A 27,018-nucleotide genomic window follows, 5' to 3' on the forward strand; every position below is an offset into this window, starting at 1 on the left:
TAACTTGATTGGACTCAACTCAAACTGAGAACTCTGACTTTTACATAGAAACTCAAATCTAAATTACATTCTTTGGGTTTGTTGTTGTTGCTGTTACTGTTTTCTCCATTAGCTGGGTTGCTTACAGCCTGCAGTGTGTCCTACACATGTATAATTCAGCACTCAGCCAGAGATTTGCTCAGAGTTTATACACAAAATATGACCCCAGGGCTCTCTGTTTTTTGTGGCTCCTGCCTCCCCCCACATACCTCATATTCTAGCAGCTGGTATTGCCCCAAACTCTATTCTTTCTCTTCAGGCCAGAAATGTGGTGGCTTTGACGTTCTACAGCTGTCCTTCATGGGGATGTGAGTGTTGTCTGCACTGAGGCAAAAAGCCAAAATCAATAAAGCTAACCCTGTGGTGATCCCTTCTGCCAAGTTTTAATTCTTCTCCAGAATCTGCCTCCTAATTTTTACTCTCCAAACCATTAGATAACCGTTTTTGTGTTTTGTCTCGTGTTTTTAATTGTTTTCTTTGGGACAGCTGATATGGTTAGGAGTTTATTGGTCCTACCAGATATAGTAGAGGAAACTGTTTAGAGTTAAGTTCCTAAAATTCAGGCTCCACCTAAGACCAATTAAATTGTCATCTTCATTTTAGCATAACCCCTCCATCAGTTGCATATGTATTTGTGCTAGTTGTCAATTTATTGCCTTTTGGATAAAAATGTACCTTTAATACCATGCTTTGTAATAAGGGAGATTGATCCTCTAAGCATATTTCCTATACAGAGAGAAAGATGTTAAACTTTGAGAGTAGAGGGTGCTGGAAGGACATCGCAGAAGAAAGGATATTGTCTTTCTCAATTCCAATTTGCTTTTGTTTTTGTTTCTTCTTGCTCCTACTGCATTACTCCCAGGGTGCATGTAGATAGGGACATCCAGTGCCACTCTGCCCAAATCATGTGCCCAAAGCACACAACACCTTGAACTGTTTGTGCTGGCCCAGGCCTAGTGAGCAACTCACTGTGGCATTCCTGAAAAGGACACTGTGTTTCTTAGGCCTTTTACTACTATGCTTGCAAGTGGCTTCCAAGCTTGACTCCTGCTAAGCATCTAAGTGCCAGCCTCAGCCTCCATGCACCCCAGAGGAGTGTTTCCTACTTGCCTGGCAATGGTAGACCAGCTATGGTGGTTGCAACCAAATAAACTTCTGCACAATACAGTCAAATGCAATTTCTCTTTCTGCGATCAGGTCTGAATCCTAGCCTTGGGGAGGAGGCCTGGTTTCCCTTTTGAACACTGTTCCCTCAAACACAGGCTATTCTGTACAGTTTTCTTTATACTCATAATTAATTTATGTTATGGTTAATAATTCTTTAAATTTCGTGTGTTCACATTACAGTGATGTTTATGTGCTTGGATTAGCCCTTGACTGATAAAGATTTTGTATCATGAGTGTTCGTAGGAAAATAGACTTGCAAAGATGGGATTGGGGAATTGTTTTGGTTGTGTCCTTCGGCTTGAGCAGTGCTGAGCTTGTGGGAAATGGATGATAGTAATCCATGGTGATAAAAAGTCAATTAAATGAAAAAGACAAATACATAGTAGAGAAAATTTTTGAAAGACAAAGTTGAAATTAATAATTTTATATCCAAGTAAAAAACCTAGACAAAATTATCTTTAATTACTTATATTTGTCTGGGATGTTTTCTGACACGAATCAATTTTCTGATCTTCTGTGGATACCAACTCAATGTCCAAAATTCATGTCTGATGACCTAGAGATAGCATGAGACTCCACAGGTTTAAGGGCACAGTCTCAAAAGACTGCCCTCATTCCAGATGCCAGTTGAAAATATTGGGTTACCCATACTTCTGACTGACCAGCTATATATTGGGGGTTCCCATGACTTCCTCTTCAGGTTCAGTAATTTGCTAGAACAGGTCACAGAACTCAGAAAGCCACATTACTATGTTTACCAGTATATTATAAAGAATACAAATGAATAGCCAGATGAAGAAGTACATCGGGCAAGGTCTAGAAGGATCCCTGGTGCAGGAGCATCTGTCACTGTAGAGTTAGGGTGTTCCACCGTCCTTGCATGTGGATGTGTTCACTATTTCAGAATCTCTCCAAAGCTTCATGTTCAAGAGTTTTTATAGAGCTCAATCTCCAGCACCACACCTTGTCTCCCTAGAGGTTGAGGCTGAGGTGTGGAGCTAAAAGTTCCAACTCTCTAATCACTTGGTCTTTTTGATGACCAGCTATACCCTGAAGCGATCAAGGGGGTCCCACCCTAATTCATCTCATTAGTAGAAACACAGGTATGATGCAGAGGCTCGTATTGAACAACAAAGACATTCAGGAAATTCCAAGAGTTTTAGGAACGCTGTGCCAGAAACTGGGGAAAAAGACAAAGTATATTTTTGTATTATATCACAATCTGAAATAAAAGAGGTTATACAAGTTATTATATATCAATTACACACACACACACACACACACATATATAATTTCACACAAAAATGTAATGGAAATAAATAGGATATCTTTGTGGCAGAAGAAAAATGATACCAAGATCAAAATCTGGATCTACACAAAGGAATAAAAGCATCAGCAATTGAAAATGTGTGAATAAGTATAAAAGACTTATTTTTTATTTTTCAATCTCTGTAAAATATAATTAGTATCTAAAGTATAAAATAACCATGTATCATGGTGTTGCAGCAACAGTAAAAGCCAAATGATAGAAGAAAGGCCCAGAGATGTACAGTGGAAGTATCCAGTTTTAAAGTGCTTATATCCTCTTTCCCAAGACTGCCAGATGTCTCATTTTACTGTCAAATCAATTCTAAGTTCAGAATCTTGTCACTTGATTCAGGTACAGGTGTGGATACTGCTCCATGGGTGTAATTCCTTAACTATTGCTCCTGGAATACAGTTCTTGTCAATCTGTGGACCTGTGAAACTAAGACAACTTGTCTGCCTCACACAAACAATGGCAGAGCAGGCACAGAATAACTGGTAGAGCCATACCTGTTTGAAAATAAAAAATATAGCAGGGAGGAAGTTATTTTACATGTGGGAGGGAAGTAGAAGTATGTCAGAGATTTGACTGTGGCATTAAAAATACCTCTACAAATTGTTTTATACTCCTCCCTTTAAGAGGCAGATCCTCATTCCCTTGCTGTTGAGTGTGGATAGACACAGAGAATAGGATATTGTAGAAACTATGGTACGACATGTCATGTATGAGATTTAGATTATGAGAAGATTGCAGCTTCCCCCTGGCATGGACTTGCTTACTTTCAGATGACTTGCTCTGGGGGAAGCCAGAAGCCTTGTCATAAGTTCACTCAGGCAGACTGTGGAGAGTATCACATGGTGAGGAATAGAAGTCTCTGGCAAACAGCCAGCAAAGAATTAAAGCCTGTAACAATCATGTGAGAAAGCTTGGAATTGTATTCTCTTTGAGTTGAGCCTTCAAGTGAGATTACAGGTCCAGCTATTTCATAAAAGGCCTTGAAACAAAACTACATAGCAATGCCATTCATGTTTTCCTGACCCACAGATGCAGAGAAAATAAATGTTTGTTGCTTTCAAGCTACTACATTTTTTTGGTAATTTGTTATACAGTATTAGAGACTTAGTACAAATCTTTTATTAGAAAAGTGGAAAAATCTCAGATATATAGCATATGCCTCCATCTTTAGAAACTAGAAAGTGATGGAAAATTAACACAAAATAAGCAGAATAAAGTAAATAATAAAGAGTATACACTAATGTATAATCAGAAAGAAAAAATATCAGTGGAGTCAAAAGTTGGTTCTTGGAGAAGCTCAATAAAAGCAAAAGAAGAAAAACCTCTAGCAAAAGTGATAAAGATAAAAGGAAAGGAGACATTCCAATGACAAGAATGGAAGAGGTGACATTCTTGGCATATTGTTGTTCATAGTACAATTGACCCTTGAACAACATGGGGTTAGAAGTGTCCATCCTCTGCTGTTGAAATCCATGTACAGTGTTTGACCCCCAAAAAGTTAACTACTAATAGCTACTATGACTGGAAGCCTTACAGGTAATAAAGTTGATAACACATATTTTGTATGTTATAATATATTCTTATAATAAGTAAGCTATACAAAAGAAAATGTTACTAGGAAAATCTTAAGAAAGAGAAAATGCATTTATAGTACTGTATCGAAAAAAAAAATCCAGGTATAAGGGAACCCATGCCTTTCAAACCCATGTTGTTCAAGTGCCAACTGTAGTCCCTTTAAATCATTTTTTATTTAAGTTTTTATTTAAATTCCATTTAGTTAACATATAATGTAATATTAGTTTCAGATGTGCAATATAGTGATACATTTCCATATAACACCTACTGCTCATCATGACAAGTACCCTCCTTAAACCCCATTACTTATTTCCCCTCCCCCCACCCACCTCCCCTTTGGTAACCATCAGTTTGTTCTCTATAGGTAAGAGTCTGTTTCTTGATTCGTCTCTCTCTCTCCCTCTCTTTTCTCATTTTCCTCTTTTGTTTTGCTCATTTGTTTTGTTCATTTGTTTTGTTTCTTAAATTCCACATATGAATGCAATCATGTGGTTTTTGTCTTTCCCTGATTGACTGATTTTGCTTTGTATAATACTCTCTAACTCCATCCATGTCATTGCAAATGACAAGATTGCATTCTTTTTATGGCTGAGTAATATTTCAGTGTGTGTGTGTGTGTGTGTGTGTGTGTGTGTGTGTGTATCAATTGTTCTCTCTTCAAGTTTGCTGATAATTTATTCTGCCAATTCACATCTACTCTAAAGGCCCTCTAATGAATTTTTCATTTAGTTATTGTATTTTTCAATTCCAGAACTTCTATTTCATTCTTTTTTGTAATTTCTATTTCTTTGTTGATGTTATCTCATCAATGATGAGAATCATTGCCATACCTTTAATTCTTTATACATGCTTTCCTTTAGTTCTTTGAGTAGGCTTATACTAGCTGATTTACATATATGTCTAGTAATTCTAAAATCTGGGTCTCTTTGGGGATAGTTTTTATTGATGTAATTTCTTCCTGTGTATGGACAATACTTCCATGTTTCTTTTATGTTTTCACTGTTGTTGAAAACTGAATATTTATGATAGTATCATATGGCAACTATGGAAATTTTATTATCCTTTTCCCTTAGGTTTGTTGTTGTTTTTGCTATTTGTTTAGTGACTTTTCTTGACTAATTCTATGAAGTCTATATTCCCAATATTGTGCTACCACTGAAATTACTGTTTGATTAACTTAGTGCTCAACAGTGATTGGCCAGATATTTCTTTAAATGCCTGAGCCAATAAATTTTTCATCCATTACAAAGAGGCTCTGTATGTGGGTTAGAACATACACAACTCTGCCTTAGCCTTCACTTCCTATTTGTATAGTATTTCAGGTTCAGCCACATCTGAGAGATTGGGGCCCTCTCGGGTCTTTTTTGAGAATGTGCATAGCCTTGCACATGCACAAAGATTTCTATAGCTGTAGATGTATTTCAGATTTCAAAGCTTCCTCTGGAGATTTTCTTCCTCAAATCTCCCTTATAACTATTTGCTGGGCTCTTATTTGCCTCAACTTGTATTGTAGACTTAAGAGGCTGCAATAGTAAACAATCGCCGTTGAGTTTTTTTCAACAAAGTCCATGAGGACAGAGATTTTATAATGCAGTGAGCTCTGAGTCAGTTAAATAATGACAATGCCTTATAAATCAGGCTTTTCTAGATAGGTATAATACAAGTCTAATAGTGACAAATACTCTGGAGAAGGAACTTTTTGAAGAACTAAAATCCTCATCTGCTCTTTCTGGTTGGTCTTTTTTTTAAAAATTTATTTATGTGTCAGAGAGAGAGAGAGAGAGAGCACAAGCGGCAGGGAGCAAGCAGAAGGAGAAGCAGGCTCCCCGCTGAGCAAGGAACCTGATGTGGGGCTCAATCTCAGGACCCTGGGATCATGACCTGAGCTGAAGACAGACACTTAACCAACTGAGCCACCCAGTTGTCCCTTTTTCTGGTTGTTCTAAGTCTCCTGGTTTTCACTGTTTTTGTGGTTATGAAGCTACTTGTTTTCAAAGCTACCATGAAGATTTTATTTTATTTTTAAATTTTATTATGTTATGTTAGTCACCATACAATACATCATGTATTGATGTAGTGATCCACGATTCATTGTTTTCGTATAACACCCAGTGCTCCATGCAGAACGTGTCCTCCTTAATACCCATCACCAGGCTAACCAATCCCCCCTCTCCCCTCCCCTCTAAAATCCTGTTTCTCAGAGTCCATATTCTCTCATGGTTCGTCTCTCCCTCCGATTCCCCCCCCCTTCATTTTTCCCTTCCTTCTCCTAATGTCCTCTATGCTATTCCTTAGGTTCCACAAATAAGTGAAACCATATGATGATTGACTTTCTCTGCTTGACTTATTTCACTTAGCATCATCTCCTCCAGTCCCATCCATGTTGATGTAAAAGTTGGGTATTCATCCTTTCTGATGGCTGAGTAATATTCCATTGTATATATGGGCCACATCTTCTTTCTCCATTCATCTGTTGAAGGGCATCTCGGCTCTTTCCACAGTTTGGCTGTTGTGGACATTGCTGCTATGAACTTTGGGGTACATATGGCCCTTCTTTTCACTACATCTGTGTCTTTGGGGTAAATACCCAGTAGTGCAATTGCTGGGTCATAGGGTAGCTCTATTTTTAAATTTTTGAGGAACCTCCACACTGTTTTGCAAAGTGGCTGTACCAACTTGCATTCCTGCCAACAGTGTAAGAGGGTTTCCCTTTCTCCACAACCTCTCCAACATTTGTTGTTTCTTTCCCTGTCCATTTTTGCCATTCTAACTGGTGTAAGGTGATATCTCAATGTGGTTTTGATTTGAATTTCCCTGATGGCTAACGATGATGAACATTTTTTCATGTGTCTGTTAGCCATTTGTATAATGAAGATTTTAAATTAGATTTATAATGAATATCTGTTGAAAGGGGGGGGTGGGAATAGGCCAAGCATAAAAACCAAAACCCTACTTTTCTTACAAAGATAGAGAGGGTTTTTTGTTGTTATTGCTGTTTTTGTTTTTTTTTAGCAAACACTCCTCTCATTGTCACAAAACTGTGGTTAATTTTCAGAGTCCTGAGAAAGTTGATTTTGACAGATTTTTCTAGAATTTTCATTGATTTTATGTAGGAAAAGAGTCACAGAGTTTCTCAGTGTGTCATTTGGGAAGCCCTATTTCTCCATCTAAATTTTGTAAAATAGAAATTAAAAAATTGATTCTAAACTTCATTTAGAAATGGAAAGGATATTGACTAGCCAAAGGAATTGAGAAAGAACAATAAAACTGGAGGATTAACAATGCCTGAATGTAAAGCTTATAATAAAATGATAGCGATGAGGGCTTTGTGGGATTGGTATCAAAATAGACACAGAGATTAATGAAACAGAATGGAGAGTTAAGAAATAAGCCCACACACATATGGACAACTGACTTTTGGCAAGGTTGCAAAGGTGGTTCAATACAGAAAACATAGTTTTCCAACATTGGCTATTGGTGTGCCATATAGACAAACAACTTTGATCCATAAATCACCCCATGTTAAAAGAAAAAAAAACAGCTAACACAAAAAAAGATCTTGAACCTAAATGTGAAACCTAAAACTTCTAAGAAAAATATCTAGGAAAAATTTTTGTGATTTGGTTTTAGGGAAAGATTATTTTTATGCAATGATTCCAAAAGCAAATCTATAATAGATTGGATAATTGAACTTCAGAACAATTAGAAACTTTTGTAGTTGAAACATACTGTTAAAAAAATGAAAATATAAGCCACAGACTGGAAGAAAATATTTGAAATCATATGTACATATATATATGTATATATAAGCACATATATATAAGGTTTTATATATATAAACATATATATGTACTTATATATGTGTGTGTATATATACATACACACATGTATGTATATATGTACTTATATGCAGAATATATAAGAATTCCCAAAACTAAATAAAATGATTTTAAAAACTCAGTAAAAAATTTTATTTGAACAGATATTTATATCACTATTGGAAATAAAAATAAAAAGTATAATGAAATACCACTACATTATTAGAACTGTTTTAAAGAAAAAAAGAGCAATCATATGCTTTATTGGCAAGTGTTTAGAGATATGAAGAAACAGGAACTCTCATACACTGGGCTGGTCAGAATGTAAAAGAGTACAACTACTTTGGAAAATAGTTTGGCAGGTGTTTTTTTAAGTTAAACATATATCTATCATATGATCTAGTTACTTCACTCCAAAGTATTTACTCAAGAGTAACGAAAGAATATGTCTTTATGTAGACTTGCACATGAATATTCATGGTAGCTTTATTTGTAATAGCCTAAAATTGGAAACAATTAAGTTTCTATCAACAGATGAATGGATATAATATAATAGCATTCAGTAATAAAAAGAAACTATTGATACATGATACAAAATGTATGACTATCCAACCAATTACATTTAACAAAAGAAGCTAGACCAAAAAAAAAGATTATATACTATATGGTTCTATTAATATTAAATTCTAGAAAATGCAAACTAATCTACTACAGGGAAGGAAAGCAGATCAATGTTTCTCTAGGACATTCCTCCTTTTATGTGGAGGAAAAGTCAGTGAGAGGGGCAGAAGGATGGATTATAAAGGACATGAAAGATATGTGGAGAGTGATGTATAGTTTCATTATCTTAACTTCAGTGACTGTTTCATAGGAGTACATGTCAACCCTTATCAATTTGTACACTATAAATTTGTATGATTTGTTTTATGTCAATTATACTCCCGGTAAAGTTGTTAAAAAATGATTTCAGTCATTTTGATAAATGAGATATATATTTTTTAGGTAAGGAAAAAATAATATCCTTGTATTAAAAAAAAGTGGACAGTATCATTAGCCATCATAGAAATGAAATTTTAAGCCATGATTATAGGTGGGAAAATCCTGAACTCCTGGAATTGCAGCCTAGAAGTTTTGCGGACGCTCTCCCTAGTGAAACTGGGGAGAAATTATGGTGAAAGAATAACTGGGAAATTGCTTTAAAAATAATTTAAAGTCTCTAGGAATTGTCCTAGGGGCACAGAACAAATTTATTCAAGAAAACCTGCTAAATATCTGTAAGAGGAGCAAAAGTCTGTGGCACTTAGAGACAAACTGCTTCCTCCCTCCTCTGTGGGCTAAACAATATGAGGGCTCCACTTTGGCAGGTTTGGCGGGGCAGTTTGAACTCCCTCTTTCTCTAGCTCCCAGCCAAGGGTCACGGTGTCTCCCCAGGAGGGAAAGGTCATCAGCATTTCTCATCTAGACCAGCCCTCTGTTGCAGAAGCTACATTGTAGGCAAAGGTAACCTAGAAAGCACCTTATGAGCTCCCTTCCTCCACTCAGCCCCCATTAGTAGGACAGAGATTCTACTCCTGAGTACTGGACCCTCAACAGCCTTTGACCAAGCTCGCTTCTAAGGTGGAGATTTCATGATCAGAGAGGCAAGCCGTGAAGACCAGAGGCCCTTGCACTCTCCCAACACTGCACCTGTAAAATGGGAGTGTTACTCAGAGAAATGGGCCAGCTGTGCATCCCGGGTCTGGAGTGGTGGCCCAAAGATTTTACCAAGGGGGAGAGATCTTTCATGAGAGAGCTCTGTAACTCCTCCAATTGAAAGGTCTGTCCAAATGAACAGAGTGAAGAGATGTTTAAGCATAAGGTACTCTCAAGAACAATGAAGATTTTTCTAATAAACAATGTAGGGGAGACTGGTAACTTCATGAGAGCCACAACTAAACTATACAACAGCTGGTTTACCAGAGAGAATCATGGAAAGAGGCAGCTAAGAGTATCCCTCCCAGGGTCAGAACTAACCTCAAAGAATGACCTCAAAATTATCCCTATAAAGGAGCTCAAATTTAATTGGGTCAAACTGTGGAGCATTTTATGCCCCAGGGCATTATTGAAAACAATAGAGCAGTCAGCTGGAAAGTAGTGGAGACTAACAGCTGGGTGTGATACCAGCAGCGCAAACGATTTAACCAAAAGATCAGGAAAAAAGATTGTCAAAGAGAACTCTGTCCAAACCACTGTCATCCCAGGTTGACGGTGCATATATCCAAGGCTGCTTCCTCTGAAGCATCACAACAGAAGCCTCACAGTCCCGGAGAAACAGACTTAAATCCAGCAAGTCACTGAACATAAAAAAAAAATCAAACAACAACAACAACAACAAACCATGGGACTTTGTTGTATGCAGAGTTGCTATAACATATTATTTAATTTGTCCAGTTTTCAACAAGAAATTCTGAGATATGGAAATAAACAGGAAAAGGAGATAAGCAGGAAAATAAAAGTAGACACTACCTGTGAAAGAGCCCAGATGTTGAACTTCAGAGACAAAATCTTTAAAGCAGCCATTGTAAATATGTTTATAGAACTGAAGAAATTGTGTTTAAAGAAGTACAGAAATGTATAATGACAGTGTCTCACTAATAGAAGATATCAATAAAGAGATGGAAATTACACACAAAAAACATTATGAATGAAAATTCTGGAGTTGAAAAGCATAATAACTGATAAAAAGAATTCACTAGAAAGGATCCACAAACCTTTAACAAGATGAACAGATTTCTTATCTGAAATGATGGAGAAGGGAGCAGGATGACATATTCAAATACTAGAAGTAAAAGAATGACAATACCATCAGTGAACCCTGTCCACCAAACATATTTATATCTAGCAAAATTCTCTTTCAAAAATAAAAGTGAAATTAAGACATCATCAGATAAAGAAAAACAGAATTTGTTTCTAGTAGATTCAGACTGAAGTTCTTCAAGCTGAAAGCAAGTAACCCCAGACTTTCATTTCAAACTGCACAAAAAACAAAGAACATCAGTAAAGGCAATTTATATAATTATATGAGAGTATAATTGTATATTTTTCTCCTTTTCTTAATTCATTAGAAAAGCAAATGTGTAAGACTATATAATATATAAATATATAAGTGATTAACAATTATATAAAGTATATTTTTGAGCTTATAACATTTAGAAATGATACATATATTTTACAATAATAGAAGAAGGAGGTGAAGGGAGGGTGGGAGCCAAGCTGTAATGGAGTAAGGAAATGACGCCAGGTGGTAACTGGAATCTGTAGGAACAAATAAAGCAAATCAGAAAAGGCAAATAAGAAGTTTAATATAATAAGCACTATAAATATATACTTGCTTTTCTTTCTTCTCTCAGCTTCTTTAAAAGACACAAAATTATATAAAGTAATAATTATAACAATGTAATGTGCTAGTAACTTATATAGATGTAATATGTATGGCAAATAATAGCAACAAAAAAGGGACAATGTAGCTATGTAGCATTATTCTTTTTACTGTAATGAAGTTCATTCATATTTGAAACTTAGTAGAAAGAATTAACTTTAAATTACTGATTATTTTCATATACAAATAAAGCCAAATCCTTCATTAGCTATTACTAAAGGAATTACATAAGAGAAGAAGAAATATGTGCTAGTTCTCTTCCTGACTGGAGGGCACCATACCATAATACCTCTTTTCTAAGGAGAGACATCTTATACTTTCCTTTGGTAGATGATATCGGATTCCAAAGGTGAAGAGAAAGGCCATGTTTCTCTTTCTTTCTTTCTTTCTTTTTCTTCTTTCTTTCTTTCTTTCTTTCTTCTTTCTTTCTTTCTTTCTTTCTTTCTTTCTTTCTTTCTTCTTTCTTTCTTTCTTTCTTTCTTTCTTTCTTTCTTTCTTTCTTTCTTCTTCTTTCTTTCTTTCTTCTTTCTTTCTTTCTTCTTTCTTTCTTTTTCTCTTGGCAGTTTATTTGTTCTACCACCTGAATGAAAGGATGAAGCATAAAGAAAATGTTTTATACCAGGAGCAGAGCTGAAGAAACATTTACTCTGAGCTTGGCTGAAACAGGGATGGTTTAAAGCAAATTGCTGAAGGTCCTTTAGACTCAAAGCCAAATAGGTAAGTAAATAGGTCCTTGAATTTCAGTTTGAAGGAAAATATAGGACTTCCTTAAAAAGGAAGAATGAGTATAGGCCAATAAGTAGGAATTAGTTTATTAAAACACGTATGATTTTTTCTTTAAATATTTTTTTATTGTGGTAAGAACACGCAACATTAAGATCTACCCCCTTGACAAATTTTTAAGTGCATAATGCACTTAAATAATAATAGTATTTTAAACTATAAGCACAATGTTGTACGGCAGATCTCTAGAACTTACTCATCTTGCATAACCGAAACTATATACCCATTGAACAGCAACTCTTCATTTGTTGGTTTGCTCTAAAATACTTCCCCAAAAGTGTTGTCTGCTTTAAGGTGTTAGACATCACGTAAGTTTGACTAATTTAACAGAGGAAGCTATATTTGAACCTTAAAGCAATTGGCAATCCATGACCATAAATACTTCAGTATTTGTGCAATACCTGGAGAGAAACTATATTCTAGAGGAAAACTATACAGTATAGAGATGCTGCTACCTAGTAACATAGCATGAAAATAATAGGTAAGTTTTTAGAAAGTCAAGTCACCACACTGACCCCGAATTTATGAAACAGGCACAGACAGCACACATTTCTATTCTCGACTTCATGACAAATTATCATTTTTTTTCATTTGTCCTTGCAATTTGTTTTTAGTGTTTATCTAATGTTTTTTTAAGGAGAGCTACAATTCCCAATGTCATGGATTTTCATGCTTAGAGTATTTAGATTTTCTGTATCCAGGGCAATGCCTTAATCCAGGTGAGAGTGAGGGTGAACTGCACCAGAATGGTGATAATAGAAAGTGGTGGGAAGTTTGACCTTTACTGTCACACAAAACCATGGTTATTCACTTCTTTTTTTTTTTCACTTCTTTTTTGTTACAGAGTTTCAGTCATGAGAATTTATATTCTTGTTCTCCATTAAGAATTCTAATCTAATATTCATTTATTTAATAATATAAAGGAATGAAACTAAATGATTTGAATAGATTTGTTCAGTATCACTTTGTGGCTCCTTGGGTTGCATAAACTTTAGAGACTGACTTTACCTTTGGACATTAACCATTTGAAAATTAGCTGACAATATCAGTCTTAGAAATATAGAGTCATAAAGTTTTCAAGAAGGTGTTGTCTAGTTGGGTTGTCTGAAATACTTGGATTTGTGTCATTAATATCTTATTCCCAGCTTGTGTGTTGGCTGGCAGAAGTGTTTGTAAGTAAATCAAGCCTACAGATAAAGAGTAATCATTGCAAATCTGATTTACACACTTGGACATGTTTTATTCATTGTAGCTGGTATACTTCTTTCATGCTTGGCAGACAGGAAAGCATCTTTCCTTGGTAAGGTAGGCATACATTTCAGTCATGTTCTTGGAGTAGAAGTGGAATTGCAACATAATATTACAGTGTGATATCATGCAGTGAGGCTGGGATTTGGGGCTAGATATTCCCTTAAAAAAAGGAAGATGACTATAGGTACAAAAATAGCTGGGTTTGATTCTTGACTGTATTATTTGTGAACTGAATTTGAGCACATTACTTAGCATTTTAAGACTGTTTGCTCATCTGCTAAGGTGGGGAATATTTATCTCATAGGGTTATTTTGAGGAATACAGAAGATAAATGCATATGAAAATTTGACCACATAGGTGTTTAACACATGTTTTCTAATACTATATTCCTTTTTTTAAAAAAATGTGCAACTTATTAGCATTATTATCTTGAGAAATCATATTAACATGTCAGATACTCAGTTTACTTATATGCACAATTGAGTAGTTTTATTAAACCATTCTGAAAACCTTTAATTAAATAATATTTTTGTAAATGAAGAAAACAACTTTTTTATGGAGGAAAGAAAAGAAAAATGTGCAATGTGACTAGAGGTAATAGAAAAGAATGACCAAATCATAATGGAGGAAAGAGAAAAGCTAAGCCAAAAAGAAAGAGAAAAGCTAAACCAAATTGGTACAGCAGGTAATTGTAATGAAATATACTGCTGACTTGTGATCTAGCTGAAAAGACAAGATGAAAACATGAAATAATTAGAGACAATATAAAATCATATTTAAGTACTAGATATAATTATGTGTACACAGGGGGAGAGTGAACAAGTTAAGTATTTTTTTAAAAATTCCATTTGTAAGGATCTAAAAGGAAAGTTGTTGTTGTACAAAAAGCTCCAAGAGAAGGTTTAAGACACTGTACCTCACTGAAAATAAAGGTACTAGTAATTGGAGGAGAGGATCGAAATGGTGTTTCCTTAGGCATCACCAAATTTATCCTAGTGACAGAACACTCTGAAATACAGAACAAACAGAGAAGCTGGAAGATCAAAGAAATCAAGTATCTTTAACATAACATTAAAGGACAACATACTAATAAAAGGCCTCTTTCTCTAGAGACTAGAAAAGATGAAAGAAGTGGACAATCTGATCCTCCTCTTCCTCTCATCCAACCTCTGTGTCATTTTTTAGCTCATGCTTCAGATACCAAATCAAATGCAAACCAGTTTAGTATCTGAGTACATCTATAGCAGTATTTCCAATGTGGGAGCTATATAACATCATCATGAAAATAATTTAGAGTGCTTATTAAAAATGAAATTTTTTCCAGATGGCCAATAAGTATGTGGAAAGGTGCTCAACATTAATCACCAGGAAATGCAGATCAAAAACAACGAGATAATACCTCACATCTGTTAGAATGACTATCATCAAATGACAAGAAATAACAAATGTTGGAGAGGATGTGGGGAAAAGGGAACTCTTGTGCACCATTGGTGGGGTAGTAAAGTGGTGCAGCCACTATGGAAAACAATATGGAGGGAACTCAAAACATGAAAAATAGAACCACCATATGATCTAGCAAACCCCACTTCTAGATATGTATCCAATGGAAATGAAAACAGAATCTCGAAGCGATATCAGTACTGCCATGTTCATTATAGCATTATTCCCAATAGCCAAGTCAGGGAAATAATCTAAGCTTCTATCTACAGATGAATAGATAAAGAAAATGTTATTCAGATCTGAGAAGAAGAAAATTCTGCCATTTGTGACAACATGGATTGATCTTGAGTGCATTATGCTAAGTGAAATAAGTCAGACAGAGTTAGACAAATACTGTACAATCTCACTTTTATGTGGAATAAAAAAAAACTGAACTCACAGAAACAGAGACTAGAATGGTGGTTTCCAGGGACTCTGAAGGTAGGGTAAATGGAGAGATGTTGGTCAACAGGTATAAATTTCCAGTTATAAGATGAATAAGTTCTGAGGATCTGATGTTCAGCATGGTAGTTATATTTAACAATATCGTATGATATACTTGAAAATTGCTAGGAGAGTAGATCTTAAATGTTCTCACCACAATAAAGGTAATTATGTGATGAGATGGAGGTGTTAACTAATCACCACAGTAATCATTTCACAATATATAAATGCATCATGTAAGTTAATTCAATCTCAATAAAGCTAGGAAAAAAATGTAAGTTCCTGTTCACACTGCCAGGTCTCTTGAATGATCTCAATTTTTTATAGTGACACCTGAGAATCAGTATCATAATTATGTGGAATTCCTATTAGTAATAAATTTAAGAACTCTAGGTCTATGTGGAGGTCAAATCCCTAAAATTTTCTTTAAATAAATCGACTGAGATATACTTACTGATAGCTATATAAGGGTTAGTTGAACTATGGCCAAAGACTAGAGGAAAGAAAAGATTTAATGTATTCCATTTCACTCCAAAATGGCAGCTGTTACGGGGAGACAGGACAAGGAGCACAACAAGACTCTTGGCACTTTTGGTGGATGAAACGATTCACAAGATCACAGACACTCTAGGTTTAGACTGAATCATGAGCAGCTATAGGCGTGTAAGTGGCAACATTTCTCCAATTCTCAACCCCTTGGTGCAGGGAGCATGCCTGAGCTTCCCTCAGTTTCTTGATTTTGCGGAAGCATCCCTGCCCTGAACTACAGCCTGACTAAGTTGGCTGAAATCAAGAGCCTGTCCTTCAATTGTTTCTTAGAGTGTGTCTGTCACCTCCTGTACGAACCATATAAAATTCTCCTATAATTAGAAATGTGATCATTAAAGTACTTGAAAAATATAGGCAGTAACAGGAACATATATTGATTGCTTACTATGTGTTAGGTGTCATTCTAGGTACTCTCACTTGGTCCTCGCAGCAACCTTTTGGAGTTAATATTACACGTATTATGCAGATGGGGAAAACTAAGGCTAGAGAAGATAAGCAACTTGTCCAAAGTCACTTAACTGATTAGTGACAGCACAGATATAAAAATCCAAATAGTCTAGTTCTCCAGCCAGCACTTTGAATCAACATCTCAGACTGCCTCTCATTTGTATTTTATTTGTATAAATAAGAATTGTTGAAATTACACAAAATTGCAAGGAGGAAGGGCTCTCTCTGGCACCAAAGGAGGAACAGTATAAGAATATATAGATAGTATGGAAATAAATGAAGACCAACCAAATGAGAAAAACAAAGGCAATTTCTTCTGAGCTGGTTATAGCAAGGGGGTCAGCAGCCACTGTCACTTGTATTTTGTCAGAGACTCAAAGGCAGGCAGAGGAATGGGAAAGCTTTAGGATGAAGAAAAGGGAAGCTGAAGGAGTGTTCTCATTGGAGGCTGTTGGCCTGGGGAAGCTGTAAGTGGGCCATGTGGAAGTGAGGCACCCTATATGATTGATTAGGAGTACATATTTGGCTCACTCTGGTTGATCTTAAGTTGGAAATGGGGACAGAAATTAGGGAAGCTGTCCATTAATCAAATCCTGGCCATTTGGGGCTGATTGATACAGAGTCATTGTTTAGTTTCCTGGATTGCCACTAGAGATAGCAATCTGGCTTCCTGGAAGTCTGATAGCAAGCTGACTTCCTGGTGGCTTATTGTAGGTAACGGTTGGTTTCCTGGGCAGGCTACTGCAGGCTTTGCATCAAAGTTTTATTTCTATAGATGGTCTGGCCATTGTCCATTTTTGTATGCAGTCTTTCAGTTGATTTGAAAACAAAATGCAAAACTTCCCTACCTATGGGGAACAAAAAATAAACAAAGTTGAGATGAACACTAAGCTAAGAAAGATAACTACAAAATATATGGAAAAATGTATTAACATGTTAATATACAAAGAGCTTTAACAAATTATGAAGAAATTGTTCAACATCTCAATGGAAAAAATAATGTGGGCAATGACAGGTAATTCATAAAAGAAGAAAATACATTTAACTTCAAAGAAATGCACATTTTTAGCCTATTACATTGACAAATATTAAAATGACTGACAAAATTGAGTGACAGCATGGATTGGAATAAACAGACATTCTGATACACTACTAATGGTAGTCTAAATTGGTCCAACTTTCCTGAAAGGCAATTTGGCAACTGTATCAAATGTCTTAAACATATGCCTTCCCTTTAGACCAGCAGTGCTTTTCTAGGAATTCATCCTAAGAAATGAGACAAATGCACAAATTTGAAGGAAGAAGGATGAATTCAAAACCTGTGATTCCAAAGTAATGGATCCATTAAATAAATCATGATACTTTACATGTAGTCCTTAAAAAAGGTGATGCAGAAATATATTAAGTAATGTGAAAAGTCCTATATTAGTTGCTAAATTAGCATAATCTATTTGAGAAAACAACCTGGAAGAAGAGCTAATAGTTGTTGTCTTTGAATGGTCATGGGTTTTGAAAATGTTTTAGCATTATTATTTTTGTTTATCCCTGACTTCTAACTTTCAACAATGAATAAGTGAGTGTTGCTGAGGAATAGCATTAGTTCTGTTAGTGTACAGAACTAAAAAAAAAAAAAAGCATATACAGTTTATAATCTCTCTAATGAAAAATGCCTATTGACATTTTTAAAACTAAGCCATGCACATTTTTAGAATATTCAACTAATTGTTCAAAAGTTTATAATGAGAACCAGGGCTTTCCTCTCTGTTCCCCTGTCCCTCTTCCCAAAATTATTATTTTTAACAAAATTTTTATGTATTTGATCACATTTTTATGGAGGGAGAAACATCCATACACTAAAAAAGAGAGAAAAATTAACTTAATGATTCTAGCCTGGTGTTAGTTGGTTCAAGAAATAAATCCCACCGTCTCTCCCTTTAGCTCTTACCTGAATTCCTAAGTTTCCAACTCATTGGTTTCATACGAGGATGACCTAAATTATACCTTATAATATATTTTAGAATATATAGCTTTTTATAAGTCTTTGAGTTCAAATACCTATCTTTTCCTTCCACTCAAATTAAAGGTGCATTTAAAAAGGCTCAGCATTTCTTATATACTGACTATGTTCATTTTGTTGTAGTCCCGATGCACAGTTGCATCGTTCCACAGATTATCCACGATGCTAAAAATTCTTCCCACACTTGCATTTGACACAGGAATTGAAATAGAAAACTGAACCCATTTAAACAAATTTAGAGCTGCAGTTTCAGTGCTAAAAACAAGTTTTGATTTTTTTAGTGTTGTTTCCTCAAGAGAAATGATCATCTCATGTCCAAAGCACAGACTTTCTCATAAAGAGAATTTGGAGTGGGCTCTTATTTTCATGATGAAAACATTCAGATGTGAATTACTTCATCAAAAGGGGGAGATGGCTCATGATCAGGCAAACACAAAGCACCCAGAGCAGTACATGGTAGATTTTCAAAAAGGAATTACTTCTTTCTATATGTGAAAGCTCTTGTATTCATATTTAATTCTTCACAGGTAAACTTACTGACTACACACACTGATAAATAGTTACTTTGCAATGTGTATAAAGCTCCTGTTGAAAAACTTAATATTGATTTTTTTCCCCCTTTGGGAATTTTGGAACTAAATTAAAGAAAAATTTTGACTGATAGAAGATTTTGTTAATAAAATTCCCAAATACTCTTTAGCTTAAAAGAAGGTTGCAAATGTCAGAGCTAAACAAGGATCCAAGAACTGCACGTTTATATGAGAAAAGTTCTGTATTCTTGCTACACAGTTTTATATGGCCTCAGGCCATGTATTCAGACTGGGAGGTGTGGTCTCCTGTGCTGCATTATAAAGAGGCACCATTTCATTGATCAGATGCTCAGAGATTCATGGCCAATTAGTTCAATTGTATAAAGTGCTCTTGACTTTGACTAGAAAATCTGAACCTTAGCTCTACAGTACTTTGTAACTCTTGCCATATACTTCCATGTCTGTCATTCTTGTACCCTGGATTCTGGATACATATGCTGCTCCCTAGCTTACAAAGGACTGACATCTTTCACAATATACAGATAACACATCAAAGTGGGACTTATTAAGGACATTTACTTCTACTGCCCGGACTCCATTAGAAATAACCTCTGCCAGGACTTTTTTGGCCTCAACTATGTCACCCCTATGAATGTTCCTAGTTCTGATGGTCTGAAGTAGATCTGGGGTACTGACTATGGAAATCAGTCTTTTGAAGCCCACAACCTCATGAATATCCAGAAGATACTCCATCCACCACCACCCTTTACTCAATGGACTACTAACTCACCATGGTTTGGCACCAGCTTATGTCTTGATTTGGCAGCACTGCATAAGTCCTTTGCAATTCTTGTGTTCATTCTATTATTCTTTTTTTTATGGGGTAGCTATTTATCCAAAGCTGAAAGACTACTTCTCCTATACTTCCTTCATGAAACATCTCTCCATAATTTAGATCAGTTATCTTTCACTGTCTTCTTGAGAATTGGCCTTTTCAAAATAATCATGGCTGCTTTTGCCATTATAAGAACTGAGTTGCATGGATTATATGCTGAACAATCCAGGGGACACCATTTGCATGGTAATATGAGTGTCACCCCTGGGACTGAGCAATATGTTTCTCTCACTGAACACTAAGGAGTGCCACATCTAACCAAGACATAAATGGTCAGAGTAGGTATCCCAGAAGTAATGTAAAAGGATCCTTCTGACAAGTCACAGTTCCACTTAGATGTCAGTCATTTCCCTCTCTGTGGAATTTATCCCACCGTGGTATAATTGGTTATTTTATTTCTTTGCCTCCTCAGCTATGCCATGAGCTTCAGGTAGGTAGAGATTACTCACATTCTATTATCAAGTGGATAGCAAAGCATCTGGCATATTTTAAGACTGTTGAAAAAATAGACTCAAAGACGTTCAGTGGTGTGCCAAATAGCAAGAAAAGGAGGTAAATCTGGGGGTGGGTGAGACTCAAATTGTAGGTGTCATATAATTCTTGCCCTGGCAAAAGTCATGTGCTTATGTAAGTATCTATAGGTCTATATCTTAGAATTGCTAAAGATGAAAAATGCCATCAAACCTCAGAGTTTCAAGTCCAGCCACCCCCTCCACAGTGCACTCACCACATTTTCCATAGCTCTTTAAGATGCTTAGCACCTTGAGACTGCCATTCTATCTTTTAGTAGAACAATACACAACGAAAATCATGATGCACACTAGTAACACCGTGGCTAGCATTAGTACTTAGATCTGCTGTATGGGCATATGGCAAAGGATCAGGCACATTAATTTGATTTTCACATAGAAATGCACCTGGGACTGAAGAGACATTTGCTGGGGAAATCTAAAAAATTTCCTAAGAAGTATGCTCTAAGAAGTATGAATATACCCTAAGAAAGTTGAAGGAGGAAGCAATAATATGCTTATATTAGTAAAGCCCAACTTAGACAAAGCAAAAATTTATGCTCAAGCTGTACTATTAAATCCTCAGGACCAACTTCACCTACAACTTTAAGAATAATAAAAGAACAATACACAATGAAAATAGCTGCATAATAGCTTCAGAAATTAACCCAAACTTTGACCATTCAAATCTCTTTTTCTCCTGGGTCCATGTTTTGTTTTGTTTAATGGTGGGAATCAGACAACCAGCCCTGAATTATCAGATCACCAATATTTTGTCTATTTTTTTAAAATATTTTATTTATTTATTCATGAGGGACAGAGGGAGAGAGAGAGGGAGAGAAGCAGAGGGAGAAGCAGGCTCCCAAGGAGCAGGGAGCCCGATGTGGGACTCGATCCCAGGACCCCGGGATCACGACCTGAGCCGAAGGCAGACGCCCAACGACTGAGCCACCCAGGCGCCCTATTTTGTCTATTTTCAATGGACATCCACCAGATGTCTGTTCAGGGACCATGCTTATTAATTTGTTCATTCTCTTATTCATTCATGCAAATCTATATTGTTTAACTTCCATATTCCAAGCATTATAGTAGATTTAAATATCCACTGATATGCAAAATGGGCATAGTTCTCACCCACATAGAACTTATGGCCTAGTAACCCAGTTCAGAATACAGATATTGAACAAATAACTATACAGTTACAAATTTCAAGTGCTACAAAGAAAAATAATGTAGTGTCATGGATAACTGCATGACTAGATTTCTATATTTGACAAAAATGTCAATTAAAAAAAGGTGAAGTAAAGACATGTTTACTAAAATAAATACAGGAAAAAATTAATCACCAAAAGACTGTAAGTTATTGAAAACTCTAGAAAATAATCTTCAGGTCCAAGGAAAGTGATCTCTAACTGAAGTGAGCCTCAAAGAAAATGGTAGATGAGTGGGCAATATAAATATGAACACTGAGTCTATAAATCAAAAGTAATAACGTTTGTTGTAGTAAACACATGAACAAAAAACTGACTTTAAAATTTCAGGTAACAAAAAAAAAAATCATAGAACCATAACTTATCAGTTGGAATGTGTGGTATTAATGGGGGTAAAACTTCTAGTATCCTAATATTTTCAAAGATGAGAGTAAAATAATTGAATAATTACAAACTTTAGTAAGTTAAATATGAATTTCTAATATTACCAAAAGAGTGGAAACAGAGTGTCTAAATTTTATACTAATAATGGATGAAAACAGTATTTAAAATATTCAATAATCTGAAATAACAAAGAAAAGAGATAGAAACAGAGACCACAAAAAAAGTAAAAAATAATATGGTAGATATAAATCCAAATATATTAGTAATTAGGCTGAGTAAAAATGGACTAAATGCTCTATTTTAATAAAAAAGATAAACTGGGAACAAAAAGTCTATACTGTTTATAAGGAATATATCTAAAATACATGGCTATAGAAAATGTTGAAAGCCATTGGATGGAAAAAGACATGCCATTAAATCCTAATAAAAAGAAAAGTTGATATAACTATATTAATAGCCAACAAAAGTAGACCTCAGGCAAATACAATTAGTAGAATTCAAAAGAATTACTTCAAAATGATTAAAGATTCAATGAGTAGAATGTATAGCAATTTTAAAATTATATGCATATATTAGCAAAGTCTCAAATTATTCAGAGCAAAATTTGACAGAAATACAATGAGAACTTGATAGATCTCCAAAATCAGAAAGTTCAACACTCCTCTTTTAGGAATTGATAGAAAAGCATTTAAAAATATGAGGATATAAAAAAAAATTGAAAAACATAATTAACAAAGTTGACTCATCAACTGCAGAATGTACATTAATTCAATCATGCACAGATCATTTATAAATATTATTTATAAAATATTAACACATACCAGGCCATAAAACATGTCTAAATACAAATCCTTCCAGATAATTAAAGAGACTGTTTCTCAACATATTTCACAAGATCAGCATTATCCAGATAACAAAACTTGACCAACATGTTGCAAGACAAGAAAACTACAGAACAATATCCTTCATAAACATACATGTAAATATTTTCAACAAAATTTTAGCAATAATATCTAACAGTATGTAAAAAAGAAAATATATTATGACCAATTTGGAATAATATCAAGAATTCAAAAGTGGTTTAACATTTAAAGATCTATGTAATTCACCTTATTCACTAACAGACTACACACACACACACACACACACACACACACACACACACAATAACAGCAACAATGAAACACATAGATCAATAGATATAGGGAAAAACATTTGACAAAACCCACATTCATTACTAATAGAAGTTTCCCAGAAAACAAGGAATTGAAGAGATGTCCCTAATCTGATAAATGTCATCTATGAAAAGCTTTCAGCTAACATCATTCTTAATGGTGAAAAGAAGATGAATGTTGGCTCTTAAGATCATGAACAAAGTAAGGATATTCTCTCCCACCACTTCTACTTAACATTGTACTGGAGATTCCAGTCAGCCCAGTAAGGTAAGAAAAAAATTAAATGACAACATTATTGGAAAAGAAGTAGTAAAATAATCTTCATTTACCAAAAACAGAATGGTTTTTGTAAAATGTCTTCTGGAATCTAAAACAAATAAGCTAATAAATCTAATATGTGAAGTCAGCAAGGTTGTAGGATATAAGATGAATATACAAAATCAATTGGATTTCTGTGTACTAGCAATCCGTAGTTGAAATACTGAAGATACCATTTACACTAGCATTAAAAATATTACTTAGAGGTGAATCTGAGAAAAGATATACAAGGCCATTACACTGAAAAATAGATAATACTAAGAGAAATTAAGCCCTAAAAAGATGGAGATGCCATGTTCATAGATTAGATGACTCAATGTTGTTAACCTGTCATTTCTTTCTAAATTGATTTGTAGATTCAATGTAATATCAATCAAAATCCCAGGAATTTTTGGTAGGCTTATATTTGAACAGACTGATATTAACATTCATATTGAAATGTAAAGTATACAGGGGGCCCCTGGGTGGTGCAGTCCATTAAGTATCTGACTCTTGTGTTCCGCTCAGGTCATGGTCTCAGCTTTGTGAGATCAAGCCCCGCCTCAGGTCTGAGCTCAGGAGGAGTCTGAGTTTCTGTATCCCTCTCCCTCTGCCCCTCCTGTGCTGGTTCTCTCTTTCTCTCTCTCAAATAAAGAAATAAATCTTTAAAAAATATATAAAGTATCCAGAATAGACAAAACAACATTGAAAATAAAAGAATAAATTTGGAGGACTTTATAGTACTTTTTATTAACATAAATTCGCATGGGGCTCCTGGGTGGCTCAGTAGGGTAAGCGTCCAACTCTTGATTATCTGCTCAGGTCTTGATCTCAGGGTTGTAAGTTCAAGTTCCACATTGGGCTTCACTCTGGGCATGGAGCCTACTTAAAAATATATATATATAAATAAATTAGCACATTTTGCAAACTGGTATAACGTTGTGTAGTAATGCTATAGCTGGGAAAGAAAACTAGTAAACTTGAAAAAACACACATATCCTGTGACTTAGTCTTTCCATTTCTGAGAGTATTCCTTATAAATCTGCAGGTTTATATGCAAAAAGAAACAAAAGGCAAGAATGTTCAAAGCAGCATTTTTCACATTTTCCAAAAACTGAAAAGAGCCCTTTCATAGTAAAATGGATGAATGAATTGCCATATCAATAAACCATAGAATGTTACACAGCAATGAAAATTAATGAACTAATTCTATGTGCAACAATATGGCTGAAACTTACAATCTTAATAGTGAATGGAGAAGAGCAAGTTATAGAAAATATATGCAGCATAATTACATTTATGTAGTATTCCAAAGAGGCAAAACTCAAGTATTTTGCTTGGGGATGCATACACAAGAACTAAAACTAAAGAAAAGGAATTGCTTATAAACAGTGTCAAGATAATGGTTACCCCAAAGGAGAGGGAATGGTGGGAGGAGCCACATGTGGGAGTTCTGGAATGTTGCTATTATTCTTTTGCCTGACATATTATATTTCCATGAGTTTGGCTTATAGCTGTTTTTTAAACTGAAAACACACTTTTTACACACTTTATTAGACACATACATTTATTCTATTTTATAATGTAAGAGTTTAAAAAACAAAAACCACAAGTCTTTGTAAAACCTAAGGAGAGGTGTTCGGGTTCCTTTCCTGGCCTGGGCCAGACCTTGTGATTTTAAAGCCTAAGCATTAGTCTCTTATGAGGTGTCATAGGGCCTATCGGCAAAAGGGTTGTGTTGGGGAATGGCGTACGCATTTTTAAGCTTATTCCAGCACTACTCCTGTGTCAAAAGTTGGCTCTCCAAAAATCTCTATTCCTGCTTCTTACACTCACCTATACCTACAGGCTAAAAACTCAGGTCTCTAGACTATGACTCACAAGCATTAAGAGAAAATGTAGTGCTACTTGGAGCTGGAGGTAAAGACTCCTAACTGGAGTGTAACCAGTCATGATGGAACACTTCACCTACTCAGTGGAGCCTGCAGATTGTCCCTTCGTGCGAACTGACAGCACCTCAGAATGCTGGATTGATTCAGCAGTGAAGCAGGGAAAACTGTGTCCAAGTGAAAATTATCTGATACACAAAAATTCTCTAAATTGCTATAATGGTAGAGAAATGTTATGGTTGGTGCAAAAGTAAGTCATTACTGGAGGCAAATGACTGAACTAAAGAAATTTGATTTCCCCTGGCTTTTAACTTCATGGGTGGCTGCCTGCAAGAAAACTCAATATATCTCTAAGACTTCTGCCTCTTTGCCAATTTGACTGAAATCAGCCCATAAAAGCCAAATGATTTCATTCCACAAGAAAGTAGGAAAATGTTGGAAGGGTCTATTTTTAATAGAAATTCAGAATTCCTTGAAGGCTATGGTTTCTTTGTCAAATTAGTTAGTGGAATCATAAATATTTCCATTTCTTATGCATACAAAGGAGAACATTTGATCCCCAGCTGAAAGAGGTCAGTCTGAGATAAAGCTTACAAAGTAAACATCACCAGATGATGACATACAGGAGAACTAAGTCTGGTCACTTGAAAAATGCTTGCTTAATATCCACAATAGCCAAACCATTGAAAGAGCCGAGATGTTCATCAACAGAGGAATGGATAAAGAAGATGTCGTATATACATACAATGGAATATTACTCAGCCATCAGAAAAGATGAATACTTACCATTTACATCAACATGAGTAGAACTGGAGGGTATTATGTCAAGTGTAATAAGTCAGTCAGAGAAAGACAATTATATGGTTTCATTTATCATATGTGGAACATAAGAAACAGTGCAGAGGACCTAAGGGAAGGGAGGGAAAACTTAATAGGAAGAAATCAGAGAGGGAGAAAAACCATGAGAGACTCTTAACTATAGGAAAGAAACTGAGGGTTGCTGGAGGGAAGATGGTTGGGGGGATGGGGTAACTGAGTGACAGGCATTAAGGAGGGCACGTGATGTGTTGAGCACTTATGTTATATGCAACTGATGAATTACTGAACTCTACCTCTGAAACTAAAGATGTACTATATGTTGGCTAATTGTATTTAAAGAAAAGAAAAAAGAAAAGTGCTAGCTTCTGCAATTAGAAAAATTGATATTAAGGGAAAAACTAAGGGAAGATTCCAGTACCCATTCTGGTTTTAATTTCAGTTCCAGGTTGGCAAAGTCATGGGTTTGTTGGATCTAGGGGAAAAGTTATTGTCTAGAAAGGATCATGGATCATTGGTGTCTCCATTGGTGTGCTCTGGCTCAACATTCTAAAGGCAGGGTCAATAGCATATTAGGGGAGATCTAGACATGACTCCCTGAGCTTTCTCCCAATGGGAAAGCAGTCCGCAATTAAAGATTGGAAGTGAAATGTGGGGATAACAGCTCAATTAAAGAGTAAACTGCTTGTGGCCATGGACCATGCCTTTCTTTCATTCCTCTGTTTCCTAACCAAATTTGCACTTCCTAATACAGTATTCCTGTGGATCATCCACTCAACAATTATCAATTTGCTGAAAACTAGGCAACTTGCTTATTGTGGGAGAAAGCAAGAGTATGGGATATAAGTACTTTTTCCTGTAGTCATGACATCAGTCGACTCTATATAGATCTGAGAAGCTAGCACTTCCATTTCAAACCACAAAAAAGATATCTTGCTTACATTAAGATTTACCTTAATCTAGGAAGGTGATCATGAAAAATTATTACCATGACTGCTTCAGTC

General features: G+C 35.4%; 1 pseudogene; it reads right to left on the reverse strand.

Annotated features, from left to right (window-relative positions):
* LOC113918141 overlaps positions 1 to 19,591 on the reverse strand; it is a 31,878-nt pseudogene extending 12,287 nt beyond the window's left edge.
* Positions 19,592 to 27,018: the final 7,427 nt, after the last annotated feature.

This window comes from Zalophus californianus, chromosome 1 (assembly GCF_009762305.2).
Source record: "Zalophus californianus isolate mZalCal1 chromosome 1, mZalCal1.pri.v2, whole genome shotgun sequence".
Lineage (NCBI taxonomy): Eukaryota > Metazoa > Chordata > Mammalia > Carnivora > Otariidae > Zalophus > Zalophus californianus.